Here is a 10639-nt window from a genome sequence, read left to right as displayed (position 1 = left end):
GTGGTGGTGGTAGGCCCCTTGGCATGGCCCCTTCTCTTCCTCCTCCCTATAATCCAGCCTTGAATCCGTTGATTTAACCTCCAAAAAGTGATAATTCCCCTGCTCTTGGTTGGACATATTATAAGTTTAGAGTCTGTGGTCCTCTTTTGAGGCAGTCCGACCCTAGGTATGTCTATACGAAAAAGAAAACATTAAATCTAAATGAAAATATCATCACATGTATACTATTGATGAAAAGCAAACCTGAAATATTTCACAGAATGATGCACTGTAGATAATTTAAGAAGCACTAATAGAAAAATACTGGTCACAAGCTACACAAGAAATTATGTATTTTTTTTGGCCCCCGGGCCGTCCTTTCTTGGTACATATAAGAACAGCTCTTTCGACATAGTGTAAAAAGAGATTTGATTGCAGCTCATGCAGGAAAAACATTCCTTTCCATTGACTCAGGTAGTAAGTTTGCAGAACTGGGTGTGACTTATGTATTTGTCTAGATGAAAAGAAAATAAGGGAAACCTGTGCCCTGCCTCTGTGAAAGCGTGTTATGTGCGGACAAAGTCTAAAAAGGAAGCAGGAAAAATTAAAAGGTAGAAACAGACGCCTTATACTGTACATAATGCCTGGAACGTTTGCACAGAAGACATCTGTTATAGAGAATGAAGACAATGATAAGGGACTTGGAAATATACAATTATAATCAGGTTCACTTCATAAGGTAAGAGGAGAGCGTGGGGAGGGGAAAGCAAAAACATATAAATATCCCAGTGGTCAGCAAGCTTCGACTCGCCAGCTCTTGTGAATCTACAACTACCAGCATGCCCTAAAAGGCTTTATTATTCCAACCAAAGGCTGTCAAGGCATGATGGGTATTGAAGTTCTACAACAGCTGAAGTGCTAACGTTTGCTGACCCCTACACTAAAATCTGTATGTGTCTTTATATTCTATTTTGTAGGACAATGTGTGTATATATATATATATATATATATATATATATATATACACGGAGGTAGCCATCTTTATCTTGATTCTGATATCTTGCTGCAGCGTGATATCACACAACAAAAGGCATTGAAAAGTCATTGAAAAAGTCAAGATCAAGGATCTTACCACTATGTATTTAATTCGTTAAAAGTCAAGATAAAGACGGCTACATCTGTATATAGATAGATATATCTATAGATAGATATATATCTATATCTATTTATAGCAAACTCCAAAATACAAGGCAGTACCCCAAATTTAGTGAAAAAATAGGATCACTTGCGACATTTCAGCCCTGCTCCATGGGGCCTTTCTCAAGCTATATATATATATATATACATATATATATATATATATATATATAAATCCCTCTCTCTCTATGTATGTATGTATGTGTATGTATGTGTGTGTGTGTGTGTGTGTGTGTGTGTGTGTGTGTGTGTGTATATATATATATATATATTTATATTTATTTGGTAAGTCACAGTTGACTTCATAGCAGTGTAAATGATTGCTGTAACTATGACGATAAGATTGATAGCTTTTGATTTTACGTTTGTTAGTAGCCTTTATTATAATGCCTCATGCACACGACAGTGTGCGCCGGACGTGTCCCGTCAGTGATCAGTGTCCTATCTTTCCACAGATCGGAGAATTGGGTCCGTTTTTACAGACCCAATTCACCCTCTAAAGTGAATGGGTCTGTGAAAACTATCAGGTGCCACTCGGATGCCATGAAAAACAGCCCGAGTGGCACTTGGTTGTGTGCAACTGCACTAAGGCAGGGGCGTAACTAGGAAAGACTGGGCCCCATAGCAAACTTTTGACTGGGGCCCCCCCTCCCCTGGGTGTCACACAACCCCCCCCCTTGTAGATAGTGCCTTTTTTACAAACCCCCCTTTTGATAACGCCATACAGCCCCCCCGTAGATAACGCCATACAGCCCCCCCATAGATAACGCCATACAGCCCCCCTATAGATAACGCCATACAGCCCCCCCGTAGATAACGCCATACAGCCCCCCCCATAGATAACGCCATACAGCCCCCCGTAGATAACGCCATACAGCCCCCCAGTAGATAACGCCATACAGCCCCCCTGTAGATAATGCCATACAGCCCCCCTGCAGATAACGCCATACAGGCCCACTGTAGATAATGCCATACAGCCCCCCCCCCCGTAGTTAACGCCATACAGCCCCCTGTAGATAACGCCATACAGCCCTTTGTAGATATCTACAGAGGGGGCTGTATGGCGCTATCTACAGGGGGGCTGTATGGTGCTATCTACAGGGGGGCTGTATGGCGCTATCTACGGGGGGGCTGTATGGCGCTATCTACGGGGGGGCTGTATGGTGCAATCTACAGGGGGGCTGTATGGCGCTATCTACGGGGGGGGCTGTATGGCGCTATTTACAGGGGGGCTGTATGGTGCTATCTACAGGGGGGCTGTATGGCACTATCTACAGGGGGACTGTATGGCGCTATCTACAGGGGGAACTGTATGGCGCTATCTACAGAGGGGGCTGTATGGCATTATCTAGAGGGGGGACTGTATGGCGTTATCTACGGGGGGACTGTATGGCGTTACCTACAGGGAGTCTGTATGGCGTTCCCTACAGGGGGGGTCTGTAGGAAATGCCATACAGCCCCCCCTGTAGGGAACGCCATACAGCCCCCCCTCTAGGGAACGCCATACAGCGTCCCCCCCTGTAGGGAACGCCATACAGTGTCCCCCCCCTGTAGGGAACGCCATACAGCGCCCCCCCCCTGTAGGGAACGCCATACAGCGTCGTCCCCCTGTAGGGAATGCATACAGTGTCCCCCCTGTAGGGAACGCCATACAGCGTCGTCGTCCCTGTAGGGAACGCCATACAGCGTCCCCCCTCCCAAAAAAATTCGACCTACAGTGTGTCCTAATAAAAGACATGTATCCCCTATCCACAGGATAGGGGAGACATGTGTGATCGCTGGCAGCGATAGGGAGAACGGGGGACCGAAAGTCCCCCTGAAGTTCTCCATGACTAACCTCTGATTTCCGGCGTCTGCGCAGCTCTGTAGAAATGAATAGAGCGCTGGTCACGCATGCGCACAAGCTGGACCGGCGCTCCATTCATTTCTACGGAGCTGCCAACACAGACCCCGGATGTCCGAGGTTTGTGATGGAGAACTTCAGGGGACTTTCAGTCCCCCGTTCTCCCTATCAATGCCAGCGATCACACATGTATCCCCTATCCTGTGCATAGGGGATACATGTCTTTTGTTTAATGGCAGAGCGGGGAGATACCTCCCTGCTCTGCCGTACTGTTCAGTGGCGTCCCGCTGTAGCAGCCATAGCGGCTGCTAGCGGAGCCTCCGGCCATGGTGGAGGCCCGTGCCGGCGGGCGACACGGGCCCCCTCATGCCGCGGGCCCCGTAGCAGCTGCTACTGCTGCTACGGCGGTAGTTATGCCACTGCACTAAGGGTATGTTCACATTTTTAAGTGCAGATTTTCCCCAAGCAATTTCATTGCAGAAAATCTAATTTTGCTCATCCACACGCTCTGGAAAAATTAGCTGATGATCCATTCATAAATTGACCTGCGGTGTTTCTTTTTAATCTGCAATATACATTAACAATTTATGCTGCAAAGTCACTGCACTTTTGTTATGGGATTTCCCATTGAATGTAATGGGGAGGTAAAACCAGCAATAGAAAGCAATTGTTGTGATTTTTGTAATTATAAAAGTCTATACTTACCACCATGGCAGGCTGCACACATAACAGAGGGATGCTATGGCAACGCCCGGAGCTGAGTATTAACTTTTTTATTTCCCAACTGTGTTTTCCACAGAGGAGATTCTGCCCCGAAAATCTGCACCGCAATTTGTTGTGGTTTTTAGGCCTGAATTCCCTGCAGGTCCTAGGTTGGATAAGCTGCATATCCGACCTGTGTGAACATACCCTAAAGCAGTGGCGGAACTACTGCTATTGCAGCCGTAGCGGCTGCTACGGGTCTCGCAGCATGAGGGGGCCCGTGCCACCCGCCGGCACGGCCCCCCCCATGACCGGCTGCTACAGCGCGACGCCACTGAAGGTGTTGTTCCTACAAAAAACATGCATCCTGTGGATAGGGGATACATGTGTGATCGCTGGGACGCCCAGCGATAAGGAGAACAGGCGACCGAACGTCCCCCGAAGTTCTCCATGACAAACCTCGGACTTCCAGGGTCTGTCTGCAGCTCCATAGAAATGATTTGCGCACCGGTGGCGCTTGTGCGCATGCGTGACCAGCGCTCCTTTCATTTTAAGACGCCGGAAGTCTGAGGTTTGTCATGGAGAACTTCGTGGAACTTTCGGTCCCCCGTTCTCCTTATCGCTGCCAGCGATCACACATGTATCGCCTATCCTGTGGATAGGGGATAGATTTATTTTGTAGGACAAACAATAGGCCATTTTTTTTTGGGGGGGGGAGCTATATGGCGTTATCTACAGGGGGGGGTTTGGATGGCGTAATCTACATGTGGGGTTCTTTATGGTGTTATCTACAGGGGGGTCTGTTTGGTGTTATCTACAGGGGGGTCTGTATGGTGTTATCTACAGGGTGGGTTCTTTATGGTGTTATCTACAGGGGGGTCTGTATGGCATTATCTACAGGGGGGGTTCTTTATGGTGTTATCTACAGGGGAGTCTGTATGGCGTTATCTACAGGGTGGTCTGTATGGCGTTATCTACAGGGGGGGTCTGTACGATGTTATCTACATGGGGGACTCTGTACGGCGCTATCTACAGGGGGACTCTGTATGGCGTTATCTACAGGGGGGACTCTGTATGGCGTTATCTGCAGGGGGGTCTGTAAGATGTTATCTACAGGGGGCTGTATGGCGTTATCTACAGGGGGGCTGTATGGCGTTATCTACGGGGGGCAGTATGGCGTTATCTATAGGGGGCTGTATGGCGTTATCTATAGGGGGCTGTATGGCGTTATCTACAGGGGGGATTTGGGGCTGTAAGACGTTATCTACAGGGGGGCTGTACGGGGTTATCTACAGGGGGCTGTAAAGCGTTATCTAGAAGGGGCTGTGTATGGCGCTATCTACAGGGGGCTGTGTATGGTGCTATCTATAGGGAGGGCGCTGTGTGGTGGAATCTATAGGGAGGCACTATCTACAAGGGGGGGTTGTGTGATACCCAGCAGAGTGGGGGCCCCAGTCAAAAGTTTGCTATGGGGCCCAGTCTTTCCTAGTTATGCCCCTGCCCTAAAGGTTCCTCCAGGAACCCCAAAATTTCATACTTTGAAGATGTCCTTATGCCTACTTCACACAACTTTCTGCGTTTAAAAATGCATGGGAAAGAAAGTATGCGTTTATAGCATTTTCATTATATTTTATATTCGTATTTAGTACAATTTTTTATTGTTTTGTACATGCGTTTTTTTTTTGGGTCATTTTTGAAGTTCCATAGAGAAGACTATGGAGAAAAACTGCCATACCTAGAGAATGCTGCAAATTTATAAAAACGCCACTGACCCCAAAAACGTTTATAAAAACAAAACATTATGTATGTGGACATGGTTTTAAAATAACATCTTTCCTGCAAAAGGAAACAAAAAGAATACTATACTCACCTCCTTTGGTGCTCCTGTAGTAATGCTTCACTGGTAACCCGCTTTTCTCTGCACACCTAGCCTTCAGCCGGGATACAAACATAATCCGTACAATTAGATGCCTATTTGCCACTGCGGATTTCCCTACTGCTCTTTGCAGTTGTGATGCAGAAAATTTCCGCTTCAAATCTGCCATGTGTGAATGTAGCCTTGAAGGTAGGAACACACGCACAGCGTATTCAGGTCGGATTCACTGCCTCAAGCTGCCCAGCGTATCCCCCCTGAACACCACAGGGAATTCTGTCCGAAATCCTGTGGTGTGTTTTTTCGGGGGTAAATACCGCTGCGTAAATTATCGAATATACTTACCCCCTCCCTCCTCTGATGTTCACTCCGGCCTCCCTGGATGACGTTGCAGGCCGTGTGACTTCTGCAACCTGTGATTGGCTGCAGCGGTCACATGTCCTGCCTGCAATGTCATCCATGGAGGCCGGACTGGAGAAGAAGCAGGGAACTCTGGATAAGTATAACTTTATTGTTTTTTTCTTACCTGCGCTTTTTGCGGTGGAAATGTCACAACACACACCATTTTGTTATGGGTTTAAGCACCCCATTGAATTCAATGGGAAAACCTGCAACAGAAGAGCTGCGATTACGCAGTATTAATTGACATGCTGCGCTTGAAGAAACCGCACCGCAGGTCAATTTATGTGCGTTTTTTTGGCTGCATTTTTGATTTTGATTTGTTGAAATCTCACCCACTTTGCTGCTACTGTGGATTTTCCTCAATGATTCTGTTGCGGAAAATCCGCAGTGTTTACGCTGTGTCTGTTCGTACCCTAAAGGCTATGTACACTTTTTGTGGTCATTTTTCTAATGAAAGGGGTTGTCCACTAGTGGACGACTGATGACCTATTCACCGGATAGGTCATTAGTATTTCATCAGTTCGGGTCCGACACCCGGACCCCCCCACCGGCCACAGGATGTTGTTGCCTATTATGCTATGCAGCTCGGCCGCTATTCAGTGGACGAAGCCAACTGCTTCTGGAATGTACGGCAGCCAGAGAAGCTTAATGGTGTGGGGTCCGGGTGTCGGACTCACACCGATCTTATACATGTAGTGGACAACGCCTTTAAATCTTTGTTTAATGTGATTACCCCAAAAATTTCACATGACGTTTTTACATTTTTTTTTTCATTTTTTTACGATACAGCTTCTATGTTTACTCTATAAATAGAAGCTGTATCATTCACTATCAACCGGTTCCATCAGTAAAGTTATCTGACTGCTCGATTGAGAGCGAATCCTGTGTGTCTCTAAGGGGGGATTCACACGAGCGTGTATTCGGTCCGTGCGGGCCGCGTGGTTTTCACGCGGCACGCATGGACCAATACAAGTCTATGGGGCAGTACAGACAGTCCGTGCTTTTTGCGCAGCGTTTGTCTGCTGCGCAAAAAGCGTGACAGGTTCAATAACTCTGCGTATTTCGCGCATCATGCACCCATTGAAGTCAATGGGTGCGTGAAAACCACACAGGTTGCACGGAAGCACTTCCGTGCGAACCGACTGAAACAGCGCACCAGCTGTCAAAAGGATGAATGTAAACAGAAAAGCACCACGTGCTTTTCTGTTTCCGAACATCCAAACGGAGTGTCTTTGCGATGAGCGAAGCCGGACAAGCGAACCGAACTTCACCGGGTTCGGCCGAACTCGATTTGGCCGAACCCGGCAAAAAAATTATCGGTACGCGACGTCAGGAGATAGTCACTGTCCATGGTGCTGAAAGAGTTAAACTGTTTCAGCACAATGGACAGTGACTTCCGATCCCAATATACATGAACTAGTAGAAAAAAACCCGAAGTTCTGACTTACCGATAACTCCCGGCTTCTTCCTCCAGTCTGACCTCCCGGGATGACAATTCAGTCCAAGTGACAGCTCCAGCCAATCACAGGCCAAGCACAGGCTGCAGCGGTCACATGGACTGGCGCGTCATCCAGGGAGGTGGGGCCCGATGTTGAGAGGCGCGTCACCAAGGACGCGTCACCAAGGCAACGGCCGGGATGTTCTCGGTAAGTACGAACTTTTTCTTTTTTTTCAACAGGTTTTTCGATATTGTGTTCGGCATTCACTGTCGAGGGTGCTGAAAGAGTTAGCTCTTTCAGCACCTTGGACAGTGACGGGCGTCGACTAGCCTCATCTCTATGATGGCGGCTGCGCGAAAATCACGCAGCCGCGCATCATACACGGATGACACACGCAGCTGTCAAATGGTTTTTGCGCGCGCAAAACGCTGCGTTGTTTGCGCGCGCAAAAACGCAACGTCTGTCTGTATCTGCCCTAACACACAGAATTACAATAATATCGATCAGATCAAAGTTGATCAGCTGTCAGTTTGCTACACTGACAGAAGCAGCTGATAGTGAATGATACTGCTTCAAGGAAGCTGTATCGTAAAAATGTAACTTTTTTTATTATAAAAGTCGATCGAATAAACGTCTGTAATCACATAAAACATGGATTAAATGAAAAAAAAAAACATGGATTAAATGAAAAAAAAAAACATGGATTAAATGAAAAAAAAAAACATGGATTAAATGAAACAAAAAAAAAAGCCTACAAAGGTTTCCAAAGTCTTTAACCCCTTAACAACCAGGCCTGTTTTGGCCTCTTTTTCGATTTTTCATTGTCGCATTCCAAGAATCATAACTTTTTTGTTTTTGCATCAACATAGGCCTATTAGGGCTTGTTTTATGTGAGACAAGTTGTATTTTTCAATGGCACAATTTTTTATTACTTTTCCTTTAACCCCTTCCCGACCAACCCACGTAGATTAATGGGCTGCAGCACTGGTCCTTGTGCTTGCAACTCGTTAATCTACGTGCGCTCCTAACAGAGCACACAGGCATTTCCCGCACCCCAGTATCTCCCAGTACAGGCTGCTACTAGCAGCGTTAGTACTGGGGGAAAACATCGGGTCAGATCACAGCGGTGATCCCCGCCGATTAACCCCTTAAATGCGGCGGTCAATAGCGACACATTTCAGTTGTTATAACAGCAACATCACTACGCGGCACGATTGCGGGGGCCAATGGTTGCTATGGCAACTGGAAGCCTAACAAAGGCCTCCGGTCTGCCATCTATGGAAGGCGATTAGGTCCTTAGTCTATGTTCACACGCTTAAGGGTATGTGCACACGTAGTGACCAAAAACGTCTGAAAATGCAGAGCTGTTTTCAAGGGAAAACAGCCCCTGATTTTCAGATGTTTTTTGAGCAACTCGCGTTTTTCACGGCGTTTTTCGCGGCGTTTTTTACGTCCGTTTTTCGAGCTGTTTTCATTGGAGTCTATGAGAAAACAGCTGCAAAAATGTCCAAAGAAGTGTCCTGCACTTCTTTTGACGAGGCTGTATTTTTACGCGTCGTCTGTCAAACGACGACGCGTAAATGACAGGTCGTCTGCACAGTACGTCGGCAAACCCATTCAAATGAATGGGCAGATGTTTGCCGACATATTGTAGCCCTATTTTGAGACGTAAAACGAGGCATAATACGCCTCGTTTACGTCTGAAAATAGGTAGTGTGAACCCAGCCTTAAGGGTATGTTCACACGAGGGCGTCCGTAACAGCTGAAATTACGGGGATGTTTCAGCCTGAAAGCATCCCCTTAATTTCAGCCATACCGGCATGTGCAGGCGCTTGAACGCCGCGTCAATTACGGGCGTAATTGGCGCTGCTATTCATTGGAGACAATGAATAACGGCTCCAATTACGCCCAAAGAAGTGACAGGTCACTTCTTTGACGCGGGGGCTATTTACGCGCCGTCATTTGACAGCGGCGCGTAAATTACGCCTCGTGTGAACAGACAAACGTCTGCCCATTGCTTTCAATGGGCAGATGTTTGTCAGCGCTATTGAGGCGCTATTTTCGGACGTAATTCGGGGCAAAAACGCCCGAATTACGTCCGTAAATAGGCCGTGTGAACATACCCTAACAGCGGAAAATACGGAGCTGTTTTCAAGGGAATACAGCCTCTGATTTTCAGCCATTTTTTAAGCAACTTGCGTTTTTTCTGGCGTTTATTACGGCCGTTTTTGGAGCTGTTTTTCTATTGAGTCAATGAAAAATGGCTCCAAAAATGGCTCAAGAAGTGACATGCACTTCTTTTTACGAGGAATTCTTTACGCGGCCGTTTTTATATATATTCGTAAAAAACGCCCCATGGGAACGGAACACCGTTTTTCCCCTTTGAAATCAATCTGCAGATGTTTAGAGGTGTTCAGCCCACAAATTTTTAGCTATTTTTCGGGCTGTTTGCGCCCCGAAAATCGGATGAAAATAGGTCATGTGAACATACCCTTAGTGTAAACCTGACAGGCAGTCTGTTAGACCATGTCTTTGTTAAGCCCCTAGCTGCCAAGTCAACCCATTGGAGGCCAGATAACCCCCTCCCTCTGTCAAACCACTTAAATGACGTGGTCTCTATTGACCCCAGCATTTAAGGGGTTAAATGACCGCAATCAGAGGTTTCTCCATTTTGGGCCATTTCACCGGGAGCCCCGATGTCAGTTACAGCTAGGCTCCCAGAGTGATCTCACAGGCACAGCTTTCATTCCCAAGCGATCACCATCACGTACATGCACGTCACAGTGCCCGGAATGAGAACCTTCCCATGATGCACACGTATGTGATCATGTGGGAAGGGATTAATTAATGTTGCAAACTGATCACATTAGTATGTCTGTATGTGTAATTACCATAAATAATCCCTGTAAAGGTATGTTCTCACAAGCAGGAAACGCTGCATATTTTCCACAACGGAAAATCTGCAGCGAAATCAGAAAAAAACGCAGATAAATCAGTCTCAAGAGTTGTGTGTTTTTGCTCTGCATATTGCATATTGCTGCGGAAACATAATGTAGAGGCGAAAATTATTGCAGATTCTCCGTAGAGGTTTTACCAGCGGATTTAGTGTAAAGCATCGATTGTGGCAAACTTTATGTGCACCTGCAGATTTTCTGTGTTTTTTTTTACAGCGTTTACGCAGTACAAACCGCAACAATACTCAAC

General features: G+C 46.6%; 1 protein-coding gene across 2 annotated transcripts in view; it reads left to right on the top strand.

The window, feature by feature from the left end:
- The first annotated feature begins 486 nt into the window (after positions 1–486).
- The window catches only part of ARAP2 (ArfGAP with RhoGAP domain, ankyrin repeat and PH domain 2), a 325755-nt gene continuing 315602 nt past the window's right edge, over positions 487–10639 (top strand). For both annotated transcript variants that reach the window (XM_075858963.1, XM_075858955.1), the window contains exon 1: positions 487–718. The gene's annotated coding sequence lies outside the window, so the exon portion shown is untranslated. The remainder of the gene's footprint in view (positions 719–10639) is intronic.

This window comes from Rhinoderma darwinii, chromosome 1 (assembly GCF_050947455.1).
Source record: "Rhinoderma darwinii isolate aRhiDar2 chromosome 1, aRhiDar2.hap1, whole genome shotgun sequence".
Lineage (NCBI taxonomy): Eukaryota > Metazoa > Chordata > Amphibia > Anura > Rhinodermatidae > Rhinoderma > Rhinoderma darwinii.
This window is presented reverse-complemented; position numbering and strand designations above follow the sequence as displayed.